Source organism: Schistocerca americana, chromosome 2 (genome assembly GCF_021461395.2).
Source record: "Schistocerca americana isolate TAMUIC-IGC-003095 chromosome 2, iqSchAmer2.1, whole genome shotgun sequence".
NCBI lineage: Eukaryota > Metazoa > Arthropoda > Insecta > Orthoptera > Acrididae > Schistocerca > Schistocerca americana.
This window is the reverse complement of record NC_060120.1, coordinates 180428755-180442313: the sequence shown is the minus strand read 5'-3', so window position 1 is coordinate 180442313 and position 13559 is coordinate 180428755.

Below are 13559 nucleotides of genomic sequence, written 5' to 3'. Positions count from 1 at the left end.
GCTGCCCTCCAATACTAAATTAGTGATCCCTTGGTGCCTCAGAATATGTCCCACCAACCGATCCCTTCTTCTAGTCAAGTTGTGCCACAAACTCCTCTTCTCCCCAGTTCTATTCAATACCTCCTCATTAGTTATGTGATCTACCCATCTAAAATTCAGCATTCTTCTGTAGCACCATATTCCAAAAGCTTCTATTCTCTTCTTGTCCAAACTATTTACATGGCTACACTCCATACAAATACTTTCAGAAACGACTTCCTGACATTTAAATCTATACTCGATGTTAACAAATTTTTCTTCTTCAGAAACATTTTCCTTGCCATTTGCAGTCTACATTTTATATCCCCTCTACTTTGACGATCATCAGTTATTTTGTTCCCCAAATAGCATAACTCCTTTACTACTTTAAGTGTCTCATTTCCTAATCTAATTCCCTCAGCATCACCCGATTTAATTCGAATACATTCCATTATCCTCGTTTTGCTTTTGTTGACGTTCATCTTATAGCCTCCTTTCAAGACACTGTCCATTCCATTCAACTGCTCTTCCAAGTCCTTTGCTGTCTCTGACAGAATTACAATGTCATCGGCGAACATCAAAGTTTTTATTTCTTCTCCATGGATTTTAATACCTACTCCGAGCTTCTCTTTTGTTTCCTTTAGTGCTTGCTCAATATACAGATTGAATAGCATCGGGGAAAGGCTACAACCCTGTCTCACTCCTTTCCCAACCACTGCTTCCCTTTCATGTCCCTCAACTCTTGTAACTGCCATCTGCATTCTGTACAAATTGTAAATAGCCTTTCGCTCCCTGTATTTTACCCCTGCCACCTTCAGAATTTGAAAGAGAGTATTCCAGTCAACATTGTTGCAGTGTAGGCGCGCCTAATTCGTTAACACACGAGTATTGAGAGCACGGTAGGAGTGGACAGGCGGAGGAAGCAGGAATTCTTACTATTGCCTGTGCCATAACTATCCATGGCTCTGGAGATGACTCCGGGTTCTAATCCAGCGGCAGCTCAGCAATGTCTTTGGCTACATTCTTCATTGTCCACGCAGCTACAACATTGTAAGACTGTTAAGTGAAAAATTATAAACTTACATAGGCATTACCCAGTGACCTTTCTTTCACAAAGTTTGCCTAACTTGAATAATAACCTGCAATAGTTAAAACTTGTAGGGAACATGTGTTGTCATTGTCCTCAGACATTATTACCATGCAGGGTTCCTTTCCTTTCCATGCTATCACCGAGTGTTGTAAGAATATGAAAACTGATTAACTATTTACTGGCAGTTTTGTGTGTTTGCTAATGACCAGTTTCAGTCTAAATTTTCTGCCTCAGTAACTGTTCATTCCTGTAGTGCATAACAGAGGGTTAAATAATTTGCTATTTTGAGTATTGATTTTATTCACTTAAATTAATGTAAAATTTCACTGGAAAAACTAATAACTAAAGATACAGCACAAATTAAGACTGCACCTTTTCATTTATTCTTTATTTAGCATGGGGAATGACTTCTGCTGGCTTGGTATGTACTTTATTGTTATTTTAAAAGTGAAAACAGTTGCTCATTTGCTTAAAGTAAATTCAATTAAATCATCCTTTAATCAAAAGTAAATTGCTTGCCCTTTTCTAAATTCTGCATTAGGTTACACTGAGGTTACTGAAAGGCATTTTTATATATCAAAGTTTAAGTTAAGCTAGTCATTTATTTACCCAGTAACTCCATTTAACTTTACTTTCAAAATTTAGTATTTCAGAATAAGAATTGATTCATTTATTTTCTCGTGAACTATTCTTCTGTGGAAAAGCGTGACAACCTTCTGTTGCCACACCAGTGATTATTTGCTTAAATTTCTTTGCCTTTGCCTTTCTTAGTATTCTGGAAATTCATTACCCTAGTGGGCTGTCAACCATTTAATTATCCCCTTTTTAGCTAATCAGTGTTTTCTTTGTATTATCAGTAATTTTTGTAGTAAATATAGCGTGGTACACTTCCCATCGCCCCCTGTGTGTTTCATGAGTGATTGCACTGTATTCCAGCCATTTCAAAATTATCGTCAGTATTTAGCTTAAGTTTGGAATAGATTCTTCCTTCAGAAGAGTTTGTTGTACACTTTCCTCCAAATAACCAGTGTTCTTTTCCTTTGGTAATGATAGTCTTACTCACTGTAAAATTTTATTAGGCATATGCGATCATGGACAGTTATACCATAATCCATTAGGCTGATTAGGAAGGAGGAGATTAGAATATCATTACATACTGGTACCATTACTGCTTCAAAAGGGGCTCAATATGGCGCCCATCAGTGATCAGAAGTGTCTGAAAGCGCAGGATTGCATTCTGCATAGCAGAACGAAGCATGTCCATATGTATCCTGGCTCCCTCTCTTGATATGCTGCACTTCAGATCAGCACATGTGTGAATGATCGCCTGGTAAACCCTGTTCTTCAGGTAGCCCCACAACCAGATATCACAGGGATTGAGATCAGACGATTGGAAATGGTCAGCTGATAATTCGATCATTTCCAAATGCATTTAGGAGAAGCAGATGAACTTCAAGAGCTATGTGTGGTGGAGCCCCATCTTGAATGAAAACTGCTGAGTTCAATGGGTCTCTTTTCTGTAGGGCAGGTATAACATGCTGACGAAGCATATCGCAGTAACGCTGGCCAGTCACACTGTACGTCTTTGGTCCTTGAGCTCCAGCCTATTAAAAAAAGAATTGCCCAATGATGAACGTAGCCATGAAGCCACAACATATGGTGACACGTTCACCACACAGAGGAACTTCACGGACAGTGACTGGAGGTAAAAGTCCAGCTCATGAGAGAAAAATGAGCTTCGTCTGTCCATAGGTTAGTCCAGGGCCAGCCTTCGTCAGCTTCAATCATTACCAGAAAGTGGAGAGCAAAATCAACACATCGTTGTGCATCCTGTGGTGCAAGATACTGTACAATATGCATCTATTACGGATACCATTTGAGAATGATTCGAAGTTCCTTCCATAGAGTGGGCCACAGGATGTTCAGTTCTTGTATCACAGCACGTGCACTACCTGACGATCAGGAATTGCGCACTGTGTTGTCTGCCATAGCAACAGCGATTTCATCAACCACCTGTGGTGCAACCGATCGTTAGATTCTTCCTAGAGCGATGCTCAGTTCTCCTGTTAATTCATACTCCTTGATCAGGCTCCTCACAGCAGGTGGAGAAAGAGGACTCTTCTGTAATCCTTTCAGATGGCCATATTCTCGAAGTGCAGCTGCAGCATTACTGTTGTTTTGATAATAGAGCTTCACCAATAATTCCATCCTCCGTTTGTCCAACCTCATGTTGATACATCAACAAGTACACTGCGACTTGTCAGGTGTGTGAGACTATGATCACGATGACTGATCATGACACCTGATGGCCATAGTTTGGACTGGTCAGTGCACATTAATGCTACCATGTTTGGTACTAGTACAGTAATTAGTTTCCATTTTATAGTTTGTTAAATAGGGAAAGTGGAGTATGATGTAGATGTAAAAGTAGAAAGTTTATTGATAAGCAGCCGGCATACAGGTATTGATCCATAGGAACAGGTGGGCAGTGTTCAATGTCAGTCGCAAAGACCAGTGTAAAGTCTCGTCACCTTTCCTGTAGGAGGACCATATTCCAGAGACTATCAATCGCTACAGTTCGTGTGTTGTTCTTGCATAAGCAGTTTGAGGCATTGTTTTTTTCTGCTGTAACATATCAAAGCAGGGTATGACTACAGCTTTGTACATTATATATTTTATTTTTCCACCACGACTTTCAGGTCTGCCTCAGGTACTAAACCAACATTAACATGTGTCGATCCATTGGCTCTCACAGAAGCTGGACATCACACGGTGTAAACTATTCAGCTGCCACAACACACAGGATGATTGAAATAAGAGACAGAGACAGTATTTCTGATTGACAAGAATGTGGAAGACATAACAATAAGTGGAAACTAGAAGAGTTTGTGCTTTGTAGGGTGTTTCCAAACAGCTGCCCGAAGGTGATGACCTCTACATTTAATCTTATCTCTCACAGTGATGGTATAGCAGATGTGTACGTGTTCAGTTTCGAAGAGACCAAGAGCATTGGCTCCTTATGTGGTCACTGATTGGGTGCAGACCATGCCTGGAAGGTATTGGTCCCACCAATACTCTCTCCATATCAAACAAGTGGAGTCAGTCGATCATTATTTGGTTATCAACAGCATACCAGTGGATGGATGGGATGGAAAAGACACTGTCGATACGCTGTAATAGGCACCACAGTTGATAGTGTGATCAATTTTAGCAATTTTACCAGTTTTTCCGTAATTTCAACACCAACCACTGACACAACAGCATGCTTCCCAATTTCAGTATCAACACTAAACCACCACTCCACTACTTTGCATGTATCATACACTAGACTGCGAATGTAGATTCGTGTATGTGCTGTACGTCCATTCATGGTTAATTCTCGAACATATACATCGCCCTATACTGATGAAGTTAGGTTATCTACATATTCCTAGAACTTTCATTTTAGGGCATAATTTACGATTACGATAGCCTATTTTCTCCTATGTAGATGGTCACAGAGCATTTTCGCAATCTTAGAATAAAGTCGGAGATTGAAAGATCTCCCTGGACTGTCTTTAACTAAGCGTTCCTACAACACTGTCACCGACTTAATCTGCAGCTGACCAGAAGTAACAGGGTACTATACCTGCTGCATTCCATGTCTCGTGAAGGAACATAGTGAGATGAGTCCATAACTGCTGTTCAGCGAAGACTGTTGTGCACCAGTCTTAGTCATGCCACCCATCTAAGTGCACAAGATCTCTCCAAATGCTTGTATATCAAGATTTGCACCCCTTATCGGTGTACGGTAGATATGAGGTTGTGTTGTGACGATATAACAAATGGTTGAGAAGAAACGTGCGGTTTATGCATGATGGAGCTCCTGGCGGACGGAGTTTGAGGCGTTTTACGTAAATCAACTGCGCTATCAATTCTAAAGTATTGCTCTAGTGTACAGAACATAAAAACATTCGAGGGAGTTGGTAGGTTCTACACTTAAAAAACACTCTATAATGCTGGAGCAGTGCGGTTTCCAACCTATTAGTTGCGTGGAATGCAACACTGTAAATATTCCAATGTAAGAAATATACGTATTTCCAGTGGGTGACATACATTCTTCCTGCAAATTTCTTTGTGATAAACTACGGTGTCCAACTGTAAGGTGTTAAAATAGCTACCTTGCACACCAAAGAAAAACATCGAATGTTTGTAATGCAAACACTACATAGTTTTCCAGAGGTGTGTGACGCCTACTATTTGCAAAGTTCAAGCCCAATTAAGATATTATGATATATTCACAACAGTCCTATAACATGATTGTCAGCAGTTGAAAATGCATATGAAGAAACAGTGACATCTCATGAGGAAATGAAGATCATGATCAGTAGCCAAAGGAGATGTACCAGTCTTATCACAGTCTATCGTCTCCCCTGGTAACCTTCCTCTTGCATACAGAAGTCGTAGTCCGATGTTAGGCTGTATTACTCATGTGCGAGATAATATTGCCATTCTGCCTTGGCGCCACATCTCTAGAATGCATCCTCTTTCCACTATTAAGATGTATATTGTAGCATCAGTATACTCTCCTCCTTTCATGTGTCCTCAGTCAATTTTCGTAATTTTACTACTTCATTTTGCTGATATACACATGTTCTGTTTGATTTTCTGTGACTGTATTTGTGCATCTTATACACCAACCTACTAAAAAATCCTGACTTGCCCTACCTATGATGATCCACATGCATGCATTTTGAATAGGATGATCATGAAAGGTATAGTAACAGTCACTTTGCAGCTATATGAAACTGCAGACTTTATTTATGTCCCAGATGTGACATAGAAATGGAGTATTTCACACACATCTTCGTTCGTCTAGAGGAGGGTAATGAAATGAGTTTTCCTTCAACGAACATGATTCATCATACAAGCGTTGGAAGTCCTCTGATGGCAATGGTATGAGGACAGTTGTTGTTAACGATTGCAGGAAGATAGCGCTGTAAATCACACACAGAAGGCGCAACTGTATACAAGTCTATCGCGAGTTATACCAATAACTGATGCATGCCAAGAGAGCCATGGAAAAATGCTTAACTGCATGATAAAGGACCTACAGCAACATCTCCCTCTCTGAAAACGCATAATCAGTCTACCATTAAATCATACCTCATTACAACACTTCCCAACCCATCACCCCATCTACCTTCTATCGCCTTTAACGCAGATCTACGTCAATTTAGAGACAGGTGGTTCTCTTACCCAGGAAAGCATCAAAGATGTCAGTCAACTTACATGTATCACTACCACCAAAATAGACATACAGTTGAATGTTGTTAAAAAACCATACAGAAACTGTTCTGCAAGGTATTTGTTAGCTGACACCGCATGGTTGTGATTGGTAGAGAGTACAGAGAAGCACTTTGTAAATACCGATTTTTACGCTTTAAAACACCTGAACAGTCCTGCACAGGGCTAAACACGCAAACCGTTCTGTAGTTGTATATTGCAGTCACCCCAGCTGGTAATACAACTCTTTAGCTAAGGAAACTTCATAAAAACCTGTGAGGCAGTTGCTGAAGACCTTGGGGTCACACTTGGGCTTGTGATCCTACATATATAAGTTTGGTGCTCATGGACATTCTACTCCAACCGTCTTCTGACTAGCGACGAAAAATGTCTGTTTCCCTAGTTCCCAGTGTTTCCACTTTAACTTTTTCTCATATTCCTTTAGTTGTCGCATATTCGTGCCCATGTGCAAGAATTTTCCTGCTCCAAGCAGAAGATATGCAAGTAATAGCTTATTCCCCCTCAATTTCCCCCGCATTCTGATGCATTTTCCCTCAATTTGTACGTTTTTTTCTGTGATTTTTCGTAAATTTGTCGATTTTATGTTCCTTCTGCCCATGTGATCATAACATCACTTCTCGCCACACATTGTAAAATTGTTGTAAATGTGGTACAGTTGTCAACACCTAGTGCAAATGCACTATTTTCTGGTTGGACTGTATAGTATAGCACTGCACTCAAATGCCCCAGTCACCTTCAGGGACATATTATACAGCTGCAGTGCATTTTCTGTTTTCTTTATGTCTGTGTCTGTTCGTGATTTGCGGATAGCTCCCATCACCCAGTTCTCCCACTGGTGCTTCCGCCTTCGAACATAGAAAACATCACCTGATCGATGTTCAGAGGCGGATCGACAATATGCTACATCCAGGACAGGGTTCAGAGGCAGATCCACTATGCGTAACTTCCCGAGATGTGTTATACACCCCATGGTGCATCCACCAGCGGGAGGACTGGGTCATGGGAGCCATCCATGACAGACGCAGAGACACAGACGTACAGAAAACATAGCAAATACACTGCCACTGTAGAATATGTGGTTGGAGGTGACTGGATGCCTTCGAGTACAGTGCTGTACTATACAGTTCGACCAGAAAAATAGTACATTTGCACTAGGTGTTGACAATTGTACTACATTTACAAGCAATTTTACAATGTGTGGCGAGAAGTGATGTTATGATCGCATGGGCAGAAGGGACATAAAATCGATAAAATTACGAAAAGTCACAGAAGATATGTACAAATTGAGGACAATGCATCAAAATATGTTGGAAATTGAGGGGGAGTAAGCTATTACTTCCATGCCTTCTGCTTGGAGCAGGAAAATTCTTGTACATGGGAACTAGTATGCGAAAACTAGAGGAATATGAGAAAAAGTTAACATGGAAACACTGAGAACTAGGGAAACAGACATTTTTCGTCACCATTGAGAAGGCGGTTGGAGTAGAATGTGCATGACCACCAAATTTATAGATGTAGAATCACAAGCCCAGGTGTGACCCCAAGGTCGTCAGCAACTGCCTTACAGATTTTTATGAAGTTTCCTTAGCTAAAGAATTGTATTACCAGCTGGGGTGACTGCAATATACAACTAAAGAACGGTTCGCATGCTTGACCCTGTGCAGGACTGTTTAGGTGTTTTAAAGCGTAAAAATCGGTATTTACAAAGTGCTTCTCTGTACTCTCTACCAATCACAACCATGCGGTGTCAGCTAACAAATACCTTGCAGAGCAGTTTCTGTACGGTTTTGTAACAACATTCAACTGTATGTCTATTTTGGTGGTAGTGATACATGTAAGTTGACTGATATCTTTGATGCTTTCCTGGGTAAGAGAACCACCTGTCTCTAAATTGACGTAGATCTGCGTTAAAGGCGATAGAAGGTAGATGGGGTGATGGGTTGAGAAGTGTTGTAATGAGGTATGATTTAATGGTAGACTGATTATGCGTTTTCAGAAAGGGAGATGTTCCTCTAAGTCCTTTATCATGCATTTAAGCATTTTTTCCATGGTTCTCTTGGGATGCATCAGTTGTTGGTATAACTTGAGATCAACTTGTATACAGTTGCACGTTCTGTGTGTGATTTACAGCGCTGTCTAGCTGCAGTCGTTAACAACCGTCTCCATACTATTGCCATCAGAGGACTTCCAACACTTGTGAGATGAATCATGTTCGTTGATGGAAAACCTATTTCAGCACCCTCCTCTAGACGAACGAAGATGTATGTAAAGTAGTCCATTTCTATGTCACATCTGGGACATAAATAGAGTCTTCAGTTTCTTATAGCTACAAAGCGATTGTTACTATACCTTTCATGATCATCCTATTCAAAATGCATGCATGTGGATCAGCAGAGGAAGGGCAAGTTAAATTTTTTAGTAGGTTGGTGTATAAGATGCACAAATATTGTCATAGAAAATCAAACACATGAGTATGTCAGCAATATGACCATATACATATATTAAACTATGTAAAAATATGAAATATGACATAAAATCGGTCAAATTCGAGGAAAGCCTGGATAACCACAAAAAATTGGTATGAAATAAGAAAAAAATTAGGGAAATAAAAGATGTACAACTTCGCTTCCGATGCGACGTTTACCGGTATGTGGCAACAACGGTAAGTAGAATGAAACAGATCGCAGACGTCAGGCAGTTTGCTTGGACCTCGGTCAACATAACCTCTTTCAAACATTAATCGATTTGTGTCTGCATCATAAAGTTGTTCTTGATTGAAAATATCAGTTTACGAATCTAATTCGCGTCATTTGCGGGAGGTGTTGCTGTTTTGTTTCAATATGAAGAAAACAGTGGCTGAGTCTCATCGAATGCTTATAAGTACGTATGGTAAGGACGCAATTAGTGAAAGAACGTGTTGTGAGTGGTTTCAACGCTTCAAGAACGGTGATTTTAACGCCGTAGACCGGCATAGTGGTGGCAGAGAGAAAGTTTCGAAGATGCAGAGTTGGAGACATTGCTGAGTGAAGACTAGCGTCAAACTCAAGAAGAATTGGCGTGATTAGTGAGAGTGACACAGCAAGTCATTTCAAAACGTCTCAAGGTTATGGGCATGATTCAGAAAGAAGGAACTTGTGCTCTATGCGAGCTGAAACCAAGATACGTTGAACAGCGTTTGTGTGTTTGTGAACAGTTGCTTTAGAGGCAAAAACGGAAGGGATTTTTGCATCGCATTGTGACCAGGGGCGAAAAATGGGTTCATTACGATAACCCTAAACGCAAAAAATCATGGGGATATCCCGGCCATGCTTTCACGGCGACGGCCAAACCGAATATTCACTGCTCCAAGATCATGCTCTGCATTTGGTGGGACCAACTCGGCGTAGTGTACTATGAGGTGTTAAAACCAAGTGAAACAATCACAGGTGCTAGTTATCGAACGCAGGTAATGCGTTTGAGCAGAGCATTAAAAGACAATCGGCCGCAATACAGCGAGAGGCACGATAAAGTGATTTTGCAGCACGATAACGCTCGACCCCACGTTGCAAAAGAAGTCAAAACGTACTTGGAAATGTTAAAATGGGAAATCCTACCCCACCCGCCGTATTCTCCAGACATTGCTCCCTCTGACTGTTTAGATCAATGACGCATGGTTTGGCTCACCAACATTTCCGATCTCATGAAGAAGTCACAAGTTGGATCGATATGTGGATCGCTTCAAAAGATAAACAATTTTTTCGACGCGGGATTCGTACACTGCCCGAAAGATGGGAGAAAGTAGTGGCCAGCGATGCAAAATACTTTGAATCATTCATGTGTCACCAATTTGTCTCATTAAAGCCTCAAATGTTGGGGAAAAAACGGCGGAAGCAAAGTTGTACACCTTGTACCATGAAATATGTAAAATCGCGAAAACCTAGAAAAATTACGGAAATTGACTGACAATACAAAAATTAGAGAAAAATACCATGAAATGAGTATTGAATGCAACCAACAAAATTGCGTGTTCCGTGGAGGAGTGTAGGCTGCTGATACCTATACACACCTTAATAGTGGATACAGGAGACTTTCTAGAGACGTGGCATCAAGGCGAAGTGGCAATATTATCTCGCACATGAGCAATAGAGCCTAACATGGGACCATGACTTTTGTGTAAATAAGAAGGTTACCAGGGGCTGTGGTAAACTGCGATAAGACGGGTATGTGTCCTCTGGCTACTGATTGTGGTGTTTATTTCCTCGCAAGATGTCACTATTCCTTTATATGCATTTTCAGCTGACTATGATCATTTTATAGCACTGTTGCGAACATTTTATAATTTCCCAAGCGTAATCGGGCTTGATCTTCATAAACATTAGGCGTCATATTCCTCCAGAAACATATGTAGTGTTTGTGCTTCAAAGAATCGATGTGTTCTTTGGTGTGTAAGGTAGTTGTCTATTCTTCTTGCAGTCTGTAACCATAGTTCATCGCAGAGAAATTTGCAGGGCGAATGTATGTCACACGCTGGAAATATATTTCTATCTTTGGAATATTTAACAGCGTTGCGTTCCACACAACTAATAAGATGGAAGTCTCACCGTTCTAGCATTACAGCATGTTTAGTGTAGAATCTTGTAGCTCTTGGAATGTGTTTATGTTCCAAAATTATTTCTCTCTCTCCAATTTCTTCTTATTACTGACCCCAGACACTAGAACAATGCTTTAAAATTGATAGAGCAGTTGATTTACGTAAAATGCTTCAAACTCCATCCGTCTGGAGCTCCATCATACATATACCATACGTTTCTTCTTAACCGTCTATTAGGTCATCACAACACAACCTCATATCACTATATGCCAAGCGTTGGGAGAGATCTTGTGTTCTAGGATGGGTGTCATGATTAAGATTGGTGTGGAATACTCTTCGCTGAACAACAGTTACAGACTCATCTAGGATTATGATGGTTACAGTGGAGGTATGGAGGGTGATGGAGCCCATTTATAACGTTATTATACGATTTACCTAGGCGATGGGGATTCTAAAGCTTTCAACAAAATTAATGAGTTCAACTTTATGGTGATACCTTGGTAACAAAACTGGAATGTTGTGGATATGTGAAAAAGAGGCTGAGTGCTAGATTGAGGAAGTTCCTATCCAATGGAAAATCTCTGTCTGGCCAAGGCAGATCGACAGAAACTGAAATAGACCTTCTTCAGAGTTATTATGCCACCTACACAGACTTTGCCCTAAAGGAGCAGATTCTTGGTGTGATTACCAAAAAGCAAAAGAAAATTATCAAACATAGCATCATAAGCATTCTCTTCCTGAGCCTGTTATGAATGAAATAAAACCAATTTTTGAGAGCAGAGTGACCCTGTTTTGCTTAGTAAATGTCTTCATGGTGGCACTCAGAATACAAATGAAAGTTTCAACCACGCCATATGGGAAAGATTACCAAGAATGTTTTTGTAGGACTAAATACATTAAAAGTTGGTGTACTAGATGCAGTGATATGTTTCAGTGATGGAGTGATAGGAATGTTGGAAGTCCTGAAAAATTTAGGCATAAAATGTGGCTCTAATGTAGAAGATGAATGTGATGAAGAGCGAATCTTTCAGCTTCATGCACCTGTTACCAAAGAAGCAAGAAGTGCTAAAAGAAATGGCAAGAGGAAGCTTAACGATGAACTAATGCTGCAGGATGAAGACTATGCTTCAGGAATCTTCTGAGGCACAGTTCAATTGGACTCATATCTTCATTCGCAATTTCCTGCAAGTTGTATTTTTCAGAATTCAGGTACAAATATTTCCTAAAGTTTATAAAGCATTGCTTTAATTTTTTCTGTAACTTGCAATAGTCCACACTTATGTAGTAGACCTAAGCTTTATTGCAGAATCAACTAAATTATAGAAAAAATAACATTTTTATTAGGGGAAAAATTACAAAAATTAAAATGTAGGGTGTGATATTTTTTATCCTTGTAGTATACATAGTGGGTGGAATTAAATAGGTCTAGTACCTCAGCCATCATGTCATACATATCTGGTAAAAATTTGGTCTCTGTCAAATGTATAACATTGGATTAAATCGTACCACAATTTGAGGAAGCATTTTGGGAAAAAATGCATCAATTTCTTTGTAATTTTTTAATAACGTTAAGCAGGTTCAAAGTTATTCAAAATATTTCTAATTTGTTTAGAAAGTGTGCTGCATTACCTAATACCAACAAAAAATCTATAACACATATACACTCCTGGAAATGGAAAAAAGAACACATTGACACCGGTGTGTCAGACCCACCATACTTGCTCCGGACACTGCGAAAGGGCTGTACAAGCAATGATCACACGCACGGCACAGCGGACACACCAGGAACCGCGGTGTTGGCCGTCGAATGGCGCTAGCTGCGCAGCATTTGTGCACCGCCGCCGTCAGTGTCAGCCAAGTTGCCGTGGCATAAGGAGCTCCATCGCAGTCTTTAACACTGGTAGCATGCCGCGACAGGGTGGACGTGAACCGTATGTGCAGTTGACGGACTTTGAGCGAGGGCGTATAGTGGGCATGCGGGAGGCCGGGAAGACGTACCGCCGAATTGCTCAACACGTGGGGCGTGAGGTCTCCACAGTACATCGATGTTGTCGCCAGTGGTCGGCGGAAGGTGCACGTGCCCGTCGACCTGGGACCAGACCGCAGCGATGCACGGATGCACGCCAAGACCGTAGGATCCTACGCAGTGCCGTAGGGGACCGCACCGCCACTTCCCAGCAAATTAGGGACACTGTTGCTCCTGGGGTATCGGCGAGGACCATTCGCAACCGTCTCCATGAAGCTGGGCTACGGTCCCGCACACCGTTAGGCCGTCTTCCGCTCACGCCCCAACATCGTGCAGCCCGCCTCCAGTGGTGTCGCGACAGGCGTGAATGGAGGGACGAATGGAGACGTGTCGTCTTCAGCGATGAGAGTCGCTTCTGCCTTGGTGCCAATGATGGTCGTATGCGTGTTTGGCGCCGTGCAGGTGAGCGCCACAATCAGGACTGCATACGACCGAGGCACACAGGGCCAACACCCGGCATCATGGTGTGGGAAGCGATCTCCTACACTGGCCGTACACCACTGGTGATCGTCGAGGGGACACTGAATAGTGCACAGTACATCCAAACCGTCATCGAACCCATCGTTCTA